The sequence below is a fragment of the Neophocaena asiaeorientalis genome, unplaced genomic scaffold, assembly GCF_003031525.2.
Source record: "Neophocaena asiaeorientalis asiaeorientalis breed wild unplaced genomic scaffold, Neophocaena_asiaeorientalis_V1.1 scaffold585, whole genome shotgun sequence".
Taxonomy (NCBI): domain Eukaryota; kingdom Metazoa; phylum Chordata; class Mammalia; order Artiodactyla; family Phocoenidae; genus Neophocaena; species Neophocaena asiaeorientalis.
The window spans coordinates 50,342-72,638 of NW_020174571.1; the positions used below are offsets into that span (position 1 = coordinate 50,342).

General features: G+C 40.3%; 1 pseudogene; it reads left to right on the forward strand.

Moving 5' to 3' along the window:
* Positions 1 to 343: 343 nt before the first annotated feature.
* LOC112408401 (centrosomal protein of 78 kDa-like) lies at positions 344 to 20,163 on the forward strand (annotated as a pseudogene).
* The last annotated feature ends 2,134 nt before the right edge of the window (positions 20,164 to 22,297 follow it).

Consider the following 22,297-nt stretch of genomic DNA (forward strand, 5'->3'; position numbering starts at 1 on the left):
GGGCGGGGCGAGCACAGACACTTATCGGGAGTTTACTTTTAAAATGAGTGGATACAACCATGTCTCACTTTTGTTTGGATGAGTCAGCAAACGGTTTTTGGAAATCCCAAATTCTCCACACCCCCTACCTTTCGCGCTGCCCTGGTCTCGAAGCTCCCGCCCCTGGTCCTCAGGCCGCGTCCCCATGGGAGGCGGAGTTGCGTGCAGACGTACGTCGTGCGGGCAGACGTCCTGTAGCCCCGCCCCCACGGGCCCGACCGGAGGCTTAAACCGCAGCCCCGCTGTGCGGGGGGCCTTGATGCACGCGCCAACACTGGGCCGTGCGGGCGCTCCGGAGCGCGGCATGGAGGGACCGGCTTATCTGGAGCCCGTGGCCCTATGTCTTCTGGCTGCGACACGGGTCCTGCGCACGCTACGGGGCCGCAGCCGCCGGGCGGTGGGCGCCCGAGGGTCCGGGAGGCGAGCCGGGGCCCCCAGGCGGCTGTGGGCATCGTGTCCGCAGCCAGCGTCCTCGAGGCCGCGTCCGGGCCATGATCACTCGGTGAAGCTGCGCCAGGACAGCGCGGCCGACTCCTTCTTGCGCTTTGAGGACCTGTGCGTGCTGCAGGGCTCGGTGCCTCTGCCCTCCGTGTGCGCTTCCCTGCAGGAGGGCCTGCTGGACTTCAGGCCGACCGCCTCCGGGGGGCGCACTGGGCGCCGCTCCTGACCACCCGCTGCCCCTGATCTGTATCCAGAGCTTCTTCCAGCCACGGCTTGTCGAGACAGGTTTGTACTTCCCGCTTCCAGGGGCCCTCGTGTGGGCGCTGAGAAGCGGGGTTTTAAATGGTTAAAGGTGGAGGGTGGGCACTAGAAGCGGTGCCCAGTGCCCGGGTGTGCGTGCACTAGATGGGGCGTGCGGCCTAGGACTCCTGCCAGCTCGGGGACCCCGGCCGAGTGCCTTAAGGCTTCAAGGTCTCAGTGTTCCCGTCTGCAGCATGGGCTTACCAGGACCCAGCCTCTGTAGCGGTTACAAGGATGCACTGTGTTAATGCTTCTAGACTCTACAAAGTAGAACACTTAGCACAGTTTGGAGCATCGTTAATTGTTGCACAGATGTTAACTGGTCTGTTGAATGACTTTGCCTGGTACACACCAAAGCGATTAGGAAATGGATATATCCCAGTTTCATTTCCTTTCCATTCAAACAGGGCTCAGGAAAAAAAAAATTTTTTTCAATAGGTGTATCATATATAGTGGAAAGAGCACCGGTGTCAAGGCAGCTTAGGGTTTGAATTCCAGGGCTTATGCTCTCTGTGGCCTGGACAGGTTTCTTTTGCACTACAATCCCCACACTTGTAAAATGACATTAAAAACCACTCTTTCTGTGGGTTCTTAGAATTAATTAAGCAGGTTATGTGTGTAAAGTATCCTGGCACTTGAATGAGTTGTCAGAACCAAGGGCTGCTGGAGACGATGCTTCTGCCCTAGGTAATCTTCCCTTCTACTGGGCAGCAAGTAAACACAAGCACAGGAGTCAGTGCTCTGGAAGAAGTGAGTTCTGCTGCTACAGAGCACAGAATCTCTTTTTTCTTTAATTTTTATTTTATATTGGAGTATACTTGATTTACAATATTGTTTTAGTTTCAGGTGTACAGTAAAGTGATTCCATTATACATATATCCATTCCTTTTCAGATTCTTTTCCCATACAGTTTATTACAGGATATGGAGTAGAGTTCCCTGTGCTATGCAGTAGGTCCTTGTTGATTATCTATTTTATATATAGTCGTGTGTATATGTTAATGCCAAACTCCTAATTTATCCCTCCCCCCCAACTTTCCCCTTTGCAGAGCACAGAATCTTGGAAGGGAAAGTTCAGGGTAGGCTTCTTGGAGGAGGTGCCATCCTTTCTAAGGATATGTAGAAGCTCCTGGGGTAGCAGGAGGGAGCAGTGTGTGTCAGAGTTTGAGAAATATAAGAAAATTTGGCAAAACTAAGGTACAGGACTGGAACTCAGGGTTTGGGAAAGAAATGAGAGTTGATACTGGGAACTTAGTGGGGCCCAACAGAAAGGGGCCTTGTTTGTCATGTCAGAAGTTTGGATGTTTATCCTGAAGTCTGTGGGAAACACCAAAGAACAGTGAGATGGACTTCTGGTTTAGAGGCTCACTTGGACCTCCATGTGGAAGGCAGTTGATTGGGTGCAGGGTGAATTGTAATCTAAGGGTCCCACTTAAGTTATAAAAGGTGGGACTGGGTTTTGCAGATGTGAGAGAGAATGGGTGAGGCCTGGTGACCAGTTAGAAAAGGGTAGGCAGCAAGCGTGGGTGACAGTTTACAGCTGCATCTTTTTGAGAGATACAGAGCACAGGAGAAAGGGATTGGGGGTGGCGAGAGGATATTACTTCATCTTCAGTGCTTTAGAGGGGCCTGGTAGATTGGTCTGGGCCCAAGGTACAGATCTGGGCTTTTTGGGAGGACAGGTGTTTGAAGGCATGGTAGAGACTTAGGTTACCCACAAGAAGATCCAAAGAATTATAGTTCTGAGAGTTTTTTTAAGTGGGTATATTTGAGGATGTTTATAAGCTGAGAGAAAGTAGCCAGCAGAGGAAGGGTGTAAAGATCTAGGAGATGAAGTGATTGTTCATTTGTTTTTGAAAAGCTGAACACTTATCGTGTGCCTGGTCCTTTTCTAGGATCTGGGGTTCACACCATCTGTTATCTCTTCTGCAACGACAGTTCAGCTCATCCCCTGGTGAAGAGGAGTCAGATTATTCTTTGCATCCCATTCAGGTATAAGAACTGTTCTGTACCTCCAAAGGGACTTTACTTAACCAGAGTAATAAGTTAGAAATCAAAAGAAATTATAGCTGGAAGGGACCTGAAAGGCCACGGTACTTAATTTTGCCTAATATTTTACATTGAATGTAAGAAAAATTTATTGTAGAGCCCATTCTCTTCAGAGTTCCTTCACTGAAATTTCTTTATGTCTTGCATCCAGTGGGTCTAGTTTGTAGATTTTGGCCTCCTCCTAAATTTGCTTCTTCATCCATATTACATTTTGCCCAGACTGTGGCAGAAACTCCTGGGTGGTTTTGCGGCCCCTGGGTTCAGTTCCTCTAAGTTCATCTGCCTACTCATGTTGAGTGATCTTCTACCATAAAAAGATGTGCTTAAAATAATGCTGCTAATGGCTTGCCCACACAGAGTTAGTGCATACTAGCTGCCCAGCGTGTGCTCTGCACAGAGGCGTGTAGTCTGAACTGTGTTTGGCCAAGCCTCATAGGGCTCTTTGCCATGAAGAAGGGGAGCTTTTTGTGATCACTCCCTTAATCTAATTGGTCCTTCAGTAGCGGGGTGCCTTTTTCTAATCAGCGGAGGCACCTTTACTCAGCCAGTGGTAACCCCAGGCCTCATCACCTGTGGGATACAAGCCATGCTCTCTCCCAGGCTTGCTTCGGCCAACATCTCTATTTTCCTTTCTGTCTCTTCTCACACTTCGACCCCTAACCTTTAGTCATCCCCACCTGCAGTATTTACTGTGCCCAGCAGGTGTCAGGCTTGAGTATGTTTTCACAGATGTTCCCTCTGCAGTTAATGCACCTCCTACTCCAACTCTGCATAGCCTCATCTTTCTAGATTGTACTTCAGGGTTATCATGAAGCCGTCACTTAGATATAACTTTTTGCCTCCATAGGAACCTCTGTGCCTAAAGCTTACGTTTATTTATCTCATGTGATTGAAATTTTGAGTTTATACATCTTCCTCCTTAATGAAGGCTTTAAGGGCAGGAGTCGTTTCTAATCCTTAGCACAGAGCAGATGCTTTTTTTTTTATTTAGATGCTTTTTAATGATGATAAAATGTATGGTTTAAGTCACTCATTTTACAATAATTTTGCTTTAGGTTGTGACAGAAATAAAGCTTACAGAAGTCGTGTTCCTGCAATAAGAAATAAAGATGTGACCTCCAGCTGTGTAAAGCTCTTAAATGCTGTGTAAGTGTGTTGGGTGCGCTAAGGAGCCTGGAGCTAAGTGGGCTAGTTGTGAGAGAGAGAGACTTAACTATGTTAACAAAGGTAAGCCTTCATTGTGTCCTGCCAACATTTGGTAGTTGCTTTTGGGGCAAATGAAACCAATAAAAGTTTAAACTGTTCCTCCCCATTAAAGGGATTGAATAATTGGCTTCTTTGGTGCACCTGTGTCTTGTGAATTGTCCAGTTGGAGATGGAGGTTTAGAAAGTGAGTTTCAGCCTTGTTTAAGTCTCTTCCCATTAGACTGGTCTCGTGATTTCCTACACACCATGTCTGTCTACCTTTTCCCGTCTACCTTTTCTTGGTGGTGTTCATACCTGGATTGTCTCCTGTACCTGCTCAAACCTTGGTCCATTCTCATTTGTACCATGGAAGTTTGTCATGCTGGATAGTGTCAGAATTAATCTTACTTAAGTTTGTGTTAAGCCACAAACCACATGTTTTGTATATTTTTTGTTTTTTCTGTTTGTTTATATTTTTATGGTTTCTCTTCAAGAAATATTATGGGAAGGGAAATAGCAAGATGTAAGAGCAAAAAAGTCATCATTCTCTTTAAATTGTTAGAACATCTATCTGCAATCATAATTATAATGCACTGTGGTATGTGTTAAAATAGGAAATATGTAACATCCCATAGGAGCAGCAAATTCAGTGGTGTTGGTGAGGGTGTGTCATGGAAGTAATCACAAAGCAGGTGACTCTTGATTAGGGTCCTGAAACATTAGTGTCCCTTCCCTGTATCCAGTAGTGGTCTGGAGGGGTCAGGAAGCCTGCCTTTCAATTTGAGGGAACAGAGGTTTTGAGGTCCTCTCTCTTCTCTTTAGGTTTTTCTTTTTTTTCTTTTGTCTCAAAAGTATGTAGTACTTTACTGAGTGGTTGGGAAGAAAGTTTGCGGTGTCTAGTGTATTCAATTTTAGTAGTGAATAGAATTAAACTGTTGCTGTAAACTGGAATAACACTTTGTTACTGACAAGCTTTAGAATGCATCAGTTCATCAATTACCTGTTTGGGAAGATTGTAGTTAATGATTTTAAGAATGTGGCTGTAAACCTCCAATTGACTCAAGAAAAGCAAATAAGTCAAGACTGACAAATGTATAGGCTCTTCATCTTATTGTGTGTGTGGTTTTTTTTTTTCCTTTTAGTTACTTGTTAAGGTATAAAGAACTCTATCACTCTTAAGACAGTAAACTTCACGGGGTATAATTTGACATGGCAGGGAGCAGATTACATGGCCAAGATCTTAAAGGTGATTTTATGTTTAAACTTTCATGAAAACATATGTGATTGAAGCACATTAACATATTGATACAGATGTAAGTTAATTTTTGTCTTTTAATACATGTGAGTGCATCTTTTGTAGAAAGAATATGACCAAATGATGATGTGAATTGCTGTTGCATAAACTATAGTGTTGAATCCCCAGTCTTTGCACTTGAGTTTAACAACTCTGTGGTTTCCTAGCTTCTTCCTGAGACACTTAATCTCAGGTCCATCCTCCTCATACAGGGTGGTAAATTAGAGAATGATTAATATCACCATTTAAAGAAGTGAGACTGAAATCTCAAGCATCCTGAACATAGGAACTGAAGGGGCCTCTCAGCAGTTCAGAGAGTTATTACCAAGCCAGTCGGCTGAATTCTGTTCAGTTTTCTCCATAGCAGAGCCTTCCAGGTCCTTGTTTTGAGCTTATTTATTTTTATACACAATTCTATATGGATACTGTACGTAATACTAAATAGTTGTATTAACTGGGTTTAACTGGTGATGTATTTACATAAGATCTTTGTTTTGTTGATATCTTTTTAGGGGCTTTGCATTCATCAGAGCTCGTGTTGTACGTAATCAGTTGTTGGTGTGTAGCTATCATATTTATGATATAAAGGGCTTGAACTGGGAAAGGTAGATGGTCATTCTTATTGCTTTTTAAACTGACAGAGCCTTACAAGAAGCATTTCCCTCTCTGAAATAAATCATGTAAAACATGTTTGGCCGCTCTCCCAACGCAACGGTGTAGTTGTGTGGATTTGGCACACAACTGGCAGCCTTGTGGTTGTCTGTAAACAAGGAAGCCTGTTGTCCAGTCCACAAATCAGCTGTTACCTGTGAAACGAACTTGACTGCCATTTCTGACCCCTCACATGGAGCTGTCATACTCAAGAACGTTCATATGTTTGCAAGAAACGTGGTTTGCGGGCTATGTGTACAAATTCCTGATCTGAAAGCCAATATAAAGCAAAATCTCCCAAACCTCTGCTCTCTCACCAAGGCCACACACATTCCCTCGCTTATGGCCTCATGGCAAGCTAATACTGTCAGTATCAGATTCTCCTTCCCAGTGGTTCTGGGAGACTGCATAGTTGCTCTGTGAAAGGCACCACTGCTGAGGTTGAGAGAAGAGCATCCTGGGTGTCAGTCCTGCCCTTGCATGCCCAGAGGGAGGGGTGTGCGCCTCGCTCTCCTGTTAGGGTTTTCTTGTGCTGCAGGGCTTGCTGCTTGTTGTCAGAATGATGTCCTGGTGACTTGTCTTCTGCGTGGTTATATAATCCCAGCACACTTCCTTATGATCTGTAGACTTTTATGGGGTTGTGGCCAGGTCAGGTTTTAAATGTTTGGAAATGTCCAGTTGAACAACATTGCAGTGGCAGTGAATCTTGATGGGAGAATTGTATTACTGTTACCCTAGTTTTGGCTTAAGGGTGATGAGAAGATGAAATTTCTGATGGGTCAGTTTTAGTTATGTATGTGTATGTGATTTACTTTTATGAATTCTAACATCTATTGTTCCCAGCTTAGATATGTTGACTTTCTGATTATTCTTCTGATTCTTTATCAGTCCCTTTACTGATGTATTTTCCTCCGAAAAACTACATTTTCTTCCAGACTGTTTTTGTCTGATGGTGAAAAATAAATTTTTCATTTGCAGTCTAAAGTTGATCTGAGAAAAAATGGTTACCTTGGATCTTCCCTTGGCTTCTGTGAAAGAAACTTAATAAAATAATATGGGCAATTCCCATTACTAATCCTAACTGTGTACAACAGAGGTCTGTACAGTAACATAGCAAAAATAAATTACTTAGTCATTGCCTGTTTTAGACTAAGGAGCAGTGAGAGACATTTATAAATAATGATACCTCAGATCACTTTTGTTAAATGTCCTCTAATATTTGCATATTTGGTATCTGGCTTGTGTTGTCTTTTATACAATCTTGTCTTCTTTCTTTGCACTTTAACAAGTCTATGGTTTCCTATCTCCTTCTTGTGACACTCAGGTCCATCAGAATTTCCTGTGACTGTAACAGTAGAGTCCTTCCCCCTCAGAAATCGAAGAGGTCGATGATTCCTCAGAAAGTGTTCGGGAAGAGCCAGAGAAAATCAGTTTGAAACAAGAAGCATTGCCGGTACAAAGGTATCACTTTAAAGCTATAGAGAAGATTATTTTTCAAACGGAAGCCTGATTGCAACACGGCACAGCTTGTGTGAGGGTTCTGTTTTCTCCTCCCATCTGCGTTGTATCTCCTTGACTGGTTAAGCTTAGACCAAGGTGAATGGGGGACATTTGAGCTCTAAGAAATAAAAATCAAAACATGTCGTTAGTAATATATTTTCCTTTCTTTAGAACCTTAGTATATTAGATTTACGGAGAACCTTAGTGATCATAAGGTAAGGAAATTGAGTTCTGAATGAATATAGTCAGCTGATTCAGTGCTCTTGTTTTACAGATGAGAAAATTGACAGTTCTAGTTGAACTCTCTTTTTACAAGAGGAAAATATGGCCTCATTTTAAATAAAAGTAAAGTTGAAAAAAGTTTTGATGTTGATATTCTCCTTTCCTAAAATAAAAAATATCAAGAAGCTACATTCTATTACCAAATAAACCTGACCTCTAATGTCATTGCATACTTTTGTTTCTATGGACAGAAAAGAAAAATTGATTTTCATAAGAAATTTTTGCACCTCAAAAATAATATATTTATTTTATTTCAACTTTAATGCAGAGCTGAACATTTCTAGTAAATAAAGAAACAACATTTGGGGGGGACCTTGTCTTTGTGCTACAAAGTCCATGTTTAATTTTTAAAAATTATTTAATATGATTTTCTTTTCATATGAAACATGAAACTTGACCGGTTTCAGAACTAATTATCCCATTATTATAGGACTATGGGAATTAACTGTTTGATTTTCAAAAGAGAAAGTTAGATTTTTATTTTTTTAATTAAAATTAATGATAATATAGAGAAATTTTAAGAAAAAACTTAGAAAATTATGAAATATTAGAGTAGGAGAAATCTATATTTCATGTAGAGTTACCCCCTTTCATTTTATAAATGAGCACCTACAATTTGTAGCACGTAAGTGGTTTATTAGTAAATGGCAGAGTACGACAAGACCCTAGAGCATCTACCCACATTCCTTGTCATTTTAGATGTGTTGTATTCATTTCCTTCATGAGTAGACCAAGAGATTGTATTTCTAATAGCAATGATAGATACTGGGGAAGACCAAGAAGTTTACACACTGGGACCACAGAATAGCAGATTCAGAATGCACTGAGAACCCTTTCAGCTCTTCTCCGTTTTGACAAGACACTACAAGGATGGTATCAAAGTGTTTAATTATATAAGCCCAAAACAATCAAGAGATTTCAACATAGTTTTGAAAGATGGAAGACAAGTGGAAGAGTGTGAAACTGAAGCAGTAGAACAGAGGAAAAGCATCACCTAGAATATGCACAGCGACCACCTGCAACTGAGGAGGATTCTGACCCCACCTGCAGAAGTAGCCCAATGCTCAGATGCGCATGTAGGAGAGAGGGTGGAGTTAGTTAAAAGTGTGACTGAAATAGGGGAGCTTATTGAAGGGTTGTGTTTGGAGGAGTGGACTCCCAGCCCCGCCCTCACGCTCCTGAAATGAGATGCTTTCATTTTGAAAACAGTGAAACTGGCGAGAACTAGGGCAGCTATTATGAGTTTTTACACCGTAGAAAATTGTGTTTGGGGGGGATCCTATTACAGTTACTCCCCGCTTCTTCCTGCATAAGAAGCCAATCAATCAATCGTTGACTTCAGGGAGCTTTCTGCACTCATTCTTAAATAGAAAATAACTGTCATTTGCCTGATAGTTGAGTAAAGCTTCCAACATGAGAGGGGGAAAAAGAGTGAAAACATATCCTGGTAGGACCAGGGACAATTGAGGGAACAAAATAATTTAAGAAAAAACCCTAATTAGTATCCTGAGAGAGGTTTAAAAAGAGCTAGCAACTATAAAATAAGACTAGGGTGTTAATCAAAAAGAGAATGGTCAGAAAGCAAGAGAGGTCTCTTGGAAATGAAAATATGGTTGCTGAAATAAATTCAGTAGGAATTTTAAAAATTTCTCAGTATATGAAAAAGAAAGACACAATGGAAAATGTGATAGCAATATGTTAGAGAGGCTGCATCTGGGAGATCCCACATGTTACTATTAGAAACTCCAGACCCAGAAAAAAAATGGAGGGAAGCTGTCAAAGGGCAACAAAATTCCTCACAGCTGAAAGTAGACATCAGACCTCAGATTGAAAATAGTTACACAAGATGAGCAAGAAGAGACTCATACCTAGGCACCCTTCATTGTGAAACTTTAAAATACTGAAAAAATAAAATAGAATAAAATACTGAGAGGATACATCCATTCCAGAGAGAAAAATACTGGCCACCTAAAAAAAAGAGTTAAAATCTGACTTTATCATACTTGTCATCAGCACCATGGATCCTGGAAGGCATTAGAAAGATACCTCCAAAGTTTTTCAGGCACATAATTTTCACCCTAGGGGTTTGTATCCAGCCAAACTATCAGTCATAAGTGGAGGCTGAAGAAGATACTTTGTACACAAAGATATTTGAAAAATTGACCTCCTGTGCTACACCTTAAGCTATTTATAGAAAGAATCCAGCAATATGAGGCAATAAACCAAGAAGTAGGGTACTAGGGGATTCAGTGCAGAGAGCAGCTAGTCTAGAGTGGAGAGGCTTCTGTTGATTGTGTGATTGAGAGCTTAGAAACACCTTGAGGCATATTGTACTTACTAGCTATTAGGCACTGTTGGAAGGGAGGAGGGAGAGGAAGAGGAGAAGGAACTTGAACTCCAGAGGAGAAAAGGCTATACTGACATAAACATGAAGCAAACTAAGCTATGGTTGATTTTTAACCTACTATTGGTGAGGAAGAGAAGAATCCACTTAAACTTGACACTATAGATGTCCCCCTTTTCAGCGACACACGGGGCTAATGACCACCTATCTAATTTGTTGTCCACACCAGAACACTTTAGTAGTGTAAGGAGGCGCTCTAATGCTGTAACATCAGGACAACAGGTATAAACTGGAACAGCCCAAGGCCGCTTGGGGTATGTGGTCACCCTGCACAAGGGCAGTGACACTGACACACAAACCCGTGTCCCCTGCATCAGCAGGCGGACTCCCAACCACTGCGCCACCAGGGAAGCCCCATTCCCACTTCTGAGAAAAGGAAGCTAAGACAGGGAAGGAACTTGCCGAGGCTGTACCTAATTTAGGGTTGGATCGAGGCTTTGAGTTTAGGCTCTCTGCCTGTTCTCTTAAACCTTACTCCCTACTGACTCTCAAATAACAGAAGACTTAACTGCACATAGAACAGAATATAAATTTCAACTTTGACAACGTAAAAGCTAGGTTTGGAAGGTAGACAGGAGGTACAAAAAAGGGAAGATGGTATGAATGTCCTCATTTTAGAAAGCGTGACGTTGAGAGAGGTTATAGTTGATCAACAATGTAGGTTTTTAAGTATATCACTACAAGTCAAAGAGATCCTGAGCAGTGGAATAACTAATGATGACATAACTTTACTAAGCAGTGTGGAAACAGTGTAAAGGAACTAAACCCTTACTTAGTAAATAGAAAACGAACAGCTAATGCCTCCAATTTAGTGAGAAAATAGTCATGTAAGAGTATTACTTGGAAATGGAGAAGAATTCAAAATAACAATAGTTGGACCTCCCTGGTGGCACAGTGGTTAAGAATCTACCTGCCAAGGCAGGGGACGCGGGTTCGAGCCCTGGTCCGGGAAGATCCCACATGCCACGGAGCAACGAAGCCCGTGCTCCACAACTACGGAGCCTGTGCTCTAGAGCCTGCAAGCCACAACTACTGAGCCCACGTGCCACAGCTACTGAAGCCCACGCTCCTAGATCCTGTACTCCACAACAAGAGAAGCCACTGCAATGAAGAGTAGCCCCTGCTCACTGAAACTAGAGAAAGCCTGCACGCAGCAACAAAGACCCAACACAGCCAAAAATAAATAAATAATAAAAATATAATAAAAAATAACAATAGTAAACGTCATACAAAAGGAAATCCAAACAGCCAGTAAACACAGAAAAGTGTACGACTTCATTAAGTAATAAAAGTGAGTCAAAACCAATGAAACTACATGCCAATCAGTTTGACAAATACATAAATAAAGTGTGGTAGTATCAGGTATTGTAGACCTGGAGTACTATGGGAATCTTCTACCCTGTTTATACTGGAGTATAAATCGACACAACTACTTTGGAAAGCATTTAGCACTCTCCATCAACTGAAGGTATATAAATAGCCTGTGAGCCAGCAGCCGTCACCCCCGCCCTGTGTAAATGCACCAGAATAACCGGTACAGCAGGATTCCTGTCCATGATTTGCATTAGCACAAACTGAAAACAAACCAAATGTCCATTAAGAGTCAAAAATTAAATAAATTTTGTGTATTCGTACAGTGGGAAAACTATCCAGCAATAAAATTGAATGAACTAGAGCTACAGGCTGCAATGTGGATGAATTTTTTAAACCAATGTTGAGCGAAAGAAATAAGAAAAAACTTCATATACTGTGATCCTCTACATAAAGTTAGATGTTGACAAAACTAAACTCTTTTGTTAGGGATGCATGCAGGTTAAAGGAAATGATTGTCAAGAAGTGAGGATGGTGTTTAACCTGGAAGAGGGAAGGAGATTGTGATGAGAAAAGGATATGGGGGGCGGGTTTGAGATGCTGACAAGTATCAATACTTTCAGATTCCAGTAGTGGTTATGTAAGTATTTCTTTTTATTTGTCACATTGACAATTTTGTCCTGAGCACTTCTCAGTACACATTATCGTATTTTACAATTAAAAGCCTGAGTAAAGAATCGGTCGCTTCTTGAGTGCTGGATGTGGGAGTGGGATGCGACCATTTCATTTTAAGCCCTTCACTACTGCTTGCGTTCACATGTTATTCATTCAGCGTTAATTGAACATATGCTGTGTACCAAGCACTCTTCTAATTTTATATGTGTTTTAACTCATGTAATCCTCACAAGAGCTCTGTGATGTGGGAGCTTATCTCCATTTTATAGATGAGGAGGTTGAGGCCTAGAGTTATAGAACTTGTCCAAGGTTATATAGCTAATGGGTAGTGCCAGGCCCATTTGCCTCAGACTCTGAATTTTTGCAATACAATCTAAAAGAGAAATTTAATTACTAATTATAAGCCAAAAAATTGCACATTAAAGATGACAAGTTTTCATCTATCCAGTTAGAGAAAAACACACAGTCTGTCTTTCACACACGTACATCTTGTATTGGCAGGGATTTTCCTTATTAAGCAATTATTTATTGACCGTCTACGTTGTGCTAGGCACAGGTGCTGGGAATAAACACTTAATAAAATACACCCCCTATCTTCAAATAACTTGGACTCTAAGTGAGGAAATAAGCCAACAGTTATAGTAGAGGTTATATACCAAGTGATACATCGCTGATGGATGGCAGTATAAAATCTCAGACATCTTTTGGAAAGAAGTTTGGAGATAGGTACCTCAAAGCCTTAAAAATGTTCATTTGCTTTGACCTCAAACTCATTTTTATGGATTTATTGCAAGAACGTTATTCTCAATACGGAAAAAAGCCTTCATGCATAAAAACGGTTATTGTCTGATAATATTGAAAAGTTGGAAAGAATTTAAATGTGTAAAATGGTTAAACCCACTCAGTGGAATATTTTGTAGCCCACACAAAAAAATCAAGGTTATGAATCCCCTGATTATATGAGAAATTATTGATTTCAATGTTAAATGGAGGAAAGGTGAACATAAAATTTGATATCCAATACGATGGGAGCTTTGTCCCAGAAAAATCACCCTAGCCGGTGTACAGAAGGGAGGAAGGAGAGCAGATGACAGGAAGGGAAATTATTCCAAAGCCTTATCATTAGTCTTACTTAAGTAATAGAATATCAAGCAATTTTACTTTCTAACTTTTTTGGTTCCATATTTCCACGTAAGGGAAATGAATTACGAATACTTTGTAGTAAGAGGACACAGTTTTTCACAAAAATGTAACACTGTTCTAATTCTCTCCACTAGAGGGAGAAACTATTCCAAGTAATTGCACTTTGATGTGCTATTTAGAACCAGTCAGGATGTTTTACTCTACTTTCCTCTGACTGTGGTGAGGGTTGGTTTGTTTGTTTGCTTATTCGTTTAGAATTTCTTTGAAATTGGTTTTAGAAGGTTTATTAAACCATTATATTGAAAGTAGAGGAATTTTTCCATTTTTTCCCCTTTTTCCCCATTGAAAACTTGGCTGGCTTTAGTAATGAAACATTAAAGAATTTGAAGTTCTTAGACTGTCAATTTTTTAAACATGATCTGACTATAAAAATATATGTTCATTGAGCAAATTTTTGAAAAAATGGACAACTCATTGAAGGAAATAAAAGCCACCTCTGCATGTACACACACCTAATCTGCTCTTTTGTCTTAAAGAAGTATGAAAAATATTTTGTCATGTCATAATACTCTTCTACATCAGAGAATTTGATTAAGCTTATGCACCGTTTCCCAGGAAAAACGCAGAGATATATTTTGAATGTAGAACTCCTGAAGCCCATTCATTAACTCTGGTTGAGACCTGTTGTCATTATTTTCTTAGTGACTTCATAGTGCATTCCTTCATACGGTGAGCTGTGTTTGTTTAAACCAATCCCAATTTGGAGGCTCTTAGCTTTCTTCTAGGGTTTGGTTATAAACAATCTTATGACATCATGTTGGTAGATAAATCTTTGCCCACATCTTTGATTTCCTTAGGGTAAACCCCTGATGTAGGATTGTTGTTAGGTACCAAAAGCTACTCTCCAGAAAGTGATACCAGCTCCTCTCCCAATGATGGCATATAACAGAGTTCCTCATTCTTTAAGTGATTGTTCAAAGCAGTTAAAAGGTATAAATATACCGTACTGTTTTCATAAGTATAGGAATTCTGATTGTTTATTGCTGCATAAGAAACCACCCCGAAACAGTGGCCTAAAACAATGACAGTCATTTATTTTGTTCATGAACCTGGAGGTTGAGTAGGATATTAATTCTTTTACTACACTCTTACTGACTGAAAACAGTACCTATTTGACTAGCTCACAGTTCTGCAGGTCAGAAGTCCAGGCACAGCGTGACTGGGTTTCCTGCTCAGATACACACGGGAACATGTGAGTTCCCTCCTGAGAGTGTTAAAGCACGTGAAATTTAAGTGTAAGACATTGAGCCCGAAACGTTGGATGTTCACCATAGTTTGTGTGGGTCACAGAGCTGAAATCTAGATGTCAGTCAGGCTGTGTTAGCACCCAGAGGCTCTGGGAAAGAATGGCTCCAGGCTTCTTCGGCTTGTTGGCATAATTCAGATTCTGCAGTTGCAGGACAGAGGTCCCCATTTCCTTGCTGGCTGTCAGTCGAGGGACAGTCTCAGGTCCTAGAGGCCTCTCGCTTGCCTTCCCTACCGCAGCATTGGACTTCTTCAGAGCCAGCAATGGAGAGCCTCCCTCTTGTCCCTTTTGTACTTCAATTCAGGAAGAGTTCAGGTCCTTTTCATGGGGTGCCTGAGTAGGCCACATCCACCTAGAATAATCTCCCTATCTTAAAAATTCAACTGATTTTGAACCTTAATTCCATCTGCAAAATCCCTTCACTACAGCTAGATTTAGAGTTTGTTTGGGTAAGTGGAAGGTTTGTGTACTTCAGTAAGTAGGAGTCTTAGGGGCTCTGTTAGAATTCTGCCTATTGCAAGCAGTGTACCCACTTCACGGACTGAAGTGTCTTATTTCCTGAAACTCCTAAGGGAGTTTATCAGTGTTCATTTTAATTCAGTGAACTTGGTGAATGGGAACTACCACCTCCGTGAACAGGAATGGCACCCAGCTTCCTGAGTCCACAGTGTGGCTCTGCTACTTAGTGGTGTGACCTTGGCTGTGCTGCTCTACTTACTCTACTTCTCTGCCTCTGTTTCCCTCATCTGTAAAATAACATGGAGTTAGTGATCGTTTTTTCCTCGTAGGGTTTTTTGTTTTATAAATTTATTTTATTTATTTATTTTTGGCTGCGTTGGGTCTTCGTTGTTGCTCGTGGGCTTTCTCCAGTTGCGTCGAGCAGGGGGTTACTCTTTGTTGCGGTGCGGTGGCTTCTCTTGTTGCGGAGCACGGGCTCTAGGCACGCAGGCTTCAGTAGTTGTGGCACATGGGTTCTAGAGCATAGGCTCAGTAGTCGTGGCACACGGGCTTAGTTGCTCCGCGGCATGTGGGTTCTTCCCCGACTAGGGCTCGAACCTGTGTCCCCTGCACTGGCAGGCGGATTCTTAACCACTGTGCCATCAGGGAAGCCCCCTCTTAGGGTTTTGATGATTAGATTATCTAATACCCAGGGAACTCCAGGAACAGTGCTTGACTGTAAATTGCTTTAAAAGTGATTACTTTTTAAAAACATGCTTTTGAATCTGCAATTATGTAATTCAGGTATGTTAAGCATGTTCATTAATAGGACTTCCTGCTATAAAGAGACCCACAAATAAAAATAGAATTTTTCTTTCTTGGTCTTAACTTCTTATTTCTGACTTACTATGTTATACGCATATGTCTTTTATGGTGGGCTGCCACAAATTTATGTTGGAAAAAGTGGAATTTAAATAAATCTTACCTATGCTAATTTGATAGATTTTGATAATTCGTTTCACTAGCATTGTATGATATTACCAGTAGCAGACTAAAATCTGAGTTCACTTCTGGCTCTGCCCCTAAATCCTGATGAGACCAATAGCTGGAAAGGCTTTGGGATATTATACTATGAATTAGTTTTAATATTGACTCTGTTTGTTTAGGATAACCTGGAGGAGTGCCTAAAGCAGTTAAAGGAGGAAAGAGTAATGAGACTGAAGGCTGATAAACGAGTCAGTGAGGTAAACAGATTTCTTATTCTGCTTTAGAGAGTGTTTTGGTTTTATTTTGATTTGATTTTAAGCCATATCCACATAATTTGTAAGCTTTAAAACTGTAATATGTTGCAAATTGGTTGTGTCATATGGACTTTTGCATTTACTGGTATTTAGTGATCATATGATCTATATTCCAGAAAGCATGTTTTTAAAAATGGGAAAATCTGCTTTTGTGTATGTGTGTGTGTGCGTGCGCGCGCACGTGTGCTTTTATATGACATTAGCTTATTTCCTGTTCATGATTCTTTGATTCAAGAAGGCACTTTTTGTGCATATACTGTATATACAGTAACATAAAAGACACGATGAGACTCTCCTGGCAATGAATTAGGAAAGTGAATCATTTAAATAAATTTAAGATATTGGAAAACTTCTAAGAATGCAATGAAAGATAAAAATATATACTATTAGAATTACATTAGGGAATGTGCATGAAAGCAGGGCATAATCTAAAAAGTTCTATCTAAATATAATTTATCACAGGGTGAGCGTAGGGAGGAATTTTTGAAAGTGCATCCATTGGATTGGCGGACACTCATTCAATAAATGTTGAGCACCTGTTCATGTAAGGCAAAAGGGTCATCATGAACATTAACGGCCTTTCTGAGAAATACTAGAGTTGAGCTTATAGGGGGTTTTAAGTGCATAGATGATGAGCGGAAGGGGAAGAGTGCACGGGGGGAGTATTTTCAAGAAGCCAAAGAAAACACTGGTGATTGTACATTTAATAAATTGGGTTGGGTATGATTTAGGACTTCTAAACGTAAGCATTAGATACTTTGCTCACTAAAGTTAATTCTTAACATTCAGCAGAGTTGTAATACGTTTTATTCAAATCAGATTCTATATTTCATTTTCTAATTTAAGAGAAACTTAAAGCAGGTCATTTTCTAATGTGGAATGAGGCTCCATTATGAATTGAACTAGTTTGAAATGTGATATTTTGTGAAAGATCATTAATAAAACGGTAACTTTGGTTTATTTATATACCACCTAAGTGTTATATAGGAAACTTTGTTGGGTGCCTGTGGGTTTTGGTTACTATGTGATATGGTCTCTGTCTTTACTGGTGGAGAATTAGGTTAATTACAAATTAATTACAGTTTGAGTGTTTTAGTTTTGTTCCTTGAAAATAGGCAAGACTACTTCTGATGACAATGAGAAAAAATCATGTCAGACATTTTTAGTCTTCTTTATACCTGGAACATGAAAATGCCCACTTAAGAAATATGAATTTCTCTTTGTCTGCAGCCCTTCATGCCCACTCATTGACAAGTATGATCCTGTATGATGCAGGTGTTTTGGGCAGCATTGAGAATTCTTTTCAGAAGTTCCATGCTTTCTTGGATCTCCTTAAAGATGCTGGGTTAGTTCATTTCTCTTCATGGCGTTCTTCTCTTTGCGACTATAATGGTAGTTTGCTGAGGAAATGGAGCAGTTTTCATCACTTCCGTGGCCATATTTAGTGTAATTATAGGTAATATAGTTGACTTTTTAAAATAAGGAGTTAAATTTGTTAATAAATGCAAATAGGGAAGCCTGCTTTGGTAGAGTGGGGAGCTCATTATAAAAGAGTAACCTGTAAATAGAGTAACTAGTAGGTGTAGTTTTTTGTAAAGACTAAATTGAAGGCAGTTTTCATTGAAAATACTCGGGAATGCATAAGAATTTTCCTATCTTTCACTTATTTTGCTTTTTTGATAAGTTTGAATTAAAGTTATTTTTGCCTTAGACATAAAAAATATTATTAATCTGCAGGGGAGATATAGGTTCGTGGTTCTCAACCATGAGCAATTTTGCTGAAAGAGGGAAGTAGAGATTGATAGTTGATGGAGTGGTGTTTTGTCAGTGAATGAATTGGTGTTGGTGTTGGGAAGGAAGGAACAAACACATTCTTGGAAACTGGAGGAAAGGTGGTAAAGAAGTGTGGGAATAGAGGTGTGACAGGCAGTGGACGACATGCATGGTACATGTTGAAGCTGCTAGTGAGACAGTGGGATGTGTCTTAGAGGATGAATCTGGAAAGGGCTGAGATTTTGGGGGAGAGAGAGGCTTGTAGTCTGGAGTAGGATGTTGGCTTTTAAGATTTTAGAAGTATTTCATGATTGTAGGTCTGGGGAAATCTAAACTGCTCTTCTGTGATTATAATAACCTTTGTCTTTTCTCCTTTCCTCCTCTGGTCCAGGCTTGGGCAGCTGGCCACAATGGCTGGTATAGATCAGTCAGATTTTCATTTACTAGGTCGTCCCCAGATGAATTCTACTGTTAGTAGTCCACATAAAGAAGAAAAGAAGGGACTTGAAGAAGAAAAATCAGAATCAAAACAGGGTGCCCCAGGACAAATGCAAAATATCCAAGTAAGTGGACAGAATAGCACTTAATGATTCTAAGAGTGATTAGCAAAAAGGAAATGACCAAGTCAGGGAGAAAACAATAATGATCAGTCTCTAATAGTTCACATGCTCAGGAGCTAGAAGACTCTGGAATCCTTTCCAAATCTGAGATTAGTAAATGTGTACCCATTTCATGATACTGTATTGTTGTAAATAAGGAGACTGGAAGTTCTTTCGAAAATTTATGAGTTAAAGAAAACTCTCCTTAATGAAGAAAGAAAACATTAGAGAAAATATTCCAGATTTTAAATTATATAAATGTCTATTCTATTCATATTTTACTTAAGTTTCTATTTGTATGCAGTCAGCTTACAATGAAGGAACACTAATGGAGGTACACATACTGATATAATTTTTAAAATAAGTAATCCAGACATAGCTAATAGGTAACATATGACAGTGAATCACTGGTTATGGGAATGGGAGGGGAAAACCTGTCAGCTTTTCCTCTAGCCTTACTTGGAGCCCCCATCAACCAATCTCAGACTGGTCTTGGGAACTGACAGCTTGAGAACACAGTCTGGTCACAAACTATATACTGTTTGCATGTGCCTGGAGGATAGAAAAGAAATTAATTATCTTACAGAATAGGGTTTTATTTTTAGTGAGGGAAAGGAAATGGATAATAACTACCCCAGTCACTAAAGTCTGAAAATGTAGCGGACATAGTCTTGGATATAGGTAGGTTAAGCTGAGAATCACTTGGCAAGATATCATTAGAAAAAAACTGGCTCTGAAATCTTCTGAATATTGACTGTTAATAATAAGATCACAGAGTAACATTGAAGTTTTGAACTCTACTTTTTAATGGTTGGCTTTGTTCATCACTGAATTTTTGTCTTGTCTTTTGTTTTTCCATCCAGTTTCAGAAAATTACAGGTGACGCTGGGATTCCTTTGCCTCTCGACTCCTTCCATGTCCCAGTGTCTACTCAGGAGGCCTTAGAAACTTCCAAAGACAACCTGGGGGTCCCAGTCACAGAGCAGCGGCAGGAGTCTTTTGAAGATTTCATTGCTAGAACATATTCTCCCTTCAGCAGACATCATTTCTGGAACTGGAAGTCAAAGAAAAGAAGAGGAATTATCTAGAAATAGCAGGTCTTCTTCAGAGAAAATGAGCAAAGCAGGTGAATATACCAAAAAATACTCTGCTAGGAAACAACCTGGGAAGGACCTGGCTTCCTGCTCTGACTCACCTGTAAAGTGGAAAAGCAAAGGAATTGGGCAAAATAATCTTTGGTTAATAAACCAATTAAAAGTGAGTCTTCGAAAAACCATTTCTATTAAGAAAGAGAGTAGAATAGTGACTTTCATCAAAGACAACTAAAAGTAAACTCAATCTACTAGAACATTCTGAAAGTGATACTCCTGGATGTGACTGTGAATTTCAAGAAAGCATCCGTACTCTATCACGCCTAACATAGGTCTAAATCTTTTAAAATTACGTTTTTGCCTTCAAATTTTAATAAATTACTTATGTTTTTATTATAGCATATGGTGGTTTCAGTTACTTGACTGGAAGCCATTAGAGAAAGATTTATCTATACTTTTTTATTATAATGAAAGTTTTGGTGTACTTTTCCTTGTGACACTTTGCACCATTCATTCAGCTAGTGTTTACTGAGGGCTTCATATGTACAGTACTTTTCTGGGTGCTATTGCTTTCAGCAGTGAACAAAATAAAGCCTTTATTCTCCTGGAACGAGCACTCTGTGTTGGGAGAAAATATAAACAACAAAGCAGGGTAAGGGTTAAAAAGAGATGGGAATAATAAATGGAATAGTTTTACCATTTGGTTAAATGTCAAACTATTATAAATCACATGGCCAGAAGCCATTGAGGTATTTTAATTCACAATAACCAGAGAGCCTCAAACATTTACCAAGGCACTTAACCGTGTTTATGGATTACAGCAACGCTCTGAGGTAGGGAACTGTTACCATCCCCATCTATAGATGAGGAGTCTGAGGAGACATTATGTGAGTTGCCCAGAATTACACAGCTGTAAGTAAGTGGGAAGCTGCGATGTGACCCGAACCCATGCTTTTTTTTTTTTTTAATGTATGCACTTTATTATGTTTCATTTGTTTCTGATTTATGTGAATTTTTTCTTTAAAGATTTTTTCTGATATCGACCATTTTTAAAGTGTTTATTGCATTTGTTACAGCATTGCTTCTGTTTTATATTGTGGTTTTTTGGCCGCAAGGCATGTGGGATCTTAGGTCACCCACCAGGGATCGAACCCTCACCCCTTCCATTGGAAGGCGAAGTCTTTCCTTATGTGACTAAGTCCCCCTTATGTGACTATTTTTATGGCAATTTTTTTTAATTTTATTTTTTTATTGACGTATAGTTGAATTAGTGTTGTGTTAATTACTGCTGTACAGGAAAGTGACTCAGTTACACATTTATATACATTCTTTTTCATATTCTTTTCCATTACAGTTTATCACAGGATATATAGTTTCCTGTGCTCAACAGTAGGACCTTTTTGGTTGTTTTAAAATACATCCACTTCTTTAAAAATAAATGTATTTATTTATTTATTTATTTATGGCTGCGCTGGGCCTTTGTTGCTGCACGCAGGCTTTCTCTAGTTGCGGTGCGCAGGCTTCTCACTGTGGTGGCTTTTCTTGTTGCAGAGCATGGGCTCTAGGTGCATGGGCTTAAGTAGTTGTGGCATTGGGCTTAGTTGCTCTCTGGCACGTGGGATCTTCCCGGACCAGGGCTCGAACCCGTGTCCCCTGCATTGGCAGATGTATTCTTAGCCACTGTGCCACCAGGGAAGTCCCATGTAGGACCTTTTTGTTTATCCATCCTGTATATACACCAGTTTGCACCTGCTAATCCCAAACTCCCAATCCAACCCTCTCCCACCCTCTCCCCCATGGTAATCACCAGTCTATTCTCTATGTCCTTGGTTATGTTTCTGTTTCACAGATAGGCAGAACCCAGGCTCTTAATTACTTTGTTATCCTGTTTCCTTGTTAAGAGAAGAAGGGTTTAAGGAAGGCACCGAGAGAGAAGGCAGTGAGCACTAGAAGTGCAAAACAGTGGGGCTGTCAGAAAGCACACCTGTCTCCTTCCCCCATCGTGAGCAGATTTTTTAAACGGCAGAGTATGTGATGACACATCTCTGGATTCAATTATGTCTCCCTGGTAAAACATGTACAGATAAGTCTTTAGTTCATTCAGACTGAAAGGTGAGAGCAGAGAACAGCTGGAGTGTCAGATTTCTTCTAGAAGTTCCTGCCTGATTGTTACTAAGAGGGCTACTACAGTACTAGTTAGTTCATTAGTCATGGATTGGGTGTTAGAGGAGTGAAACGATGAGCAAAATGTAGCGTTGGCCCTTTAGCAGTGGGGTGAGAGGGGAAGACACACAGCAGATGTCTCATCCTGCACGTGACATGCTGTGACGGGCATATTCAGGGCGTTTGGTCAGTGTTTGTGGAAGAAGAGGGGGAGCTGTGAGGCAAAGAAAAGTCATCAAAGAGGCAGTCCCTAAGCTAAGTCTTAAAGGACTCGTGAAAAACTGGTGAGTCAGCCGGTGAAGGGAAAGGACACTCAAGGCAGAGAGGATAGCGGAAGTCCAGAGCCGTGAGTG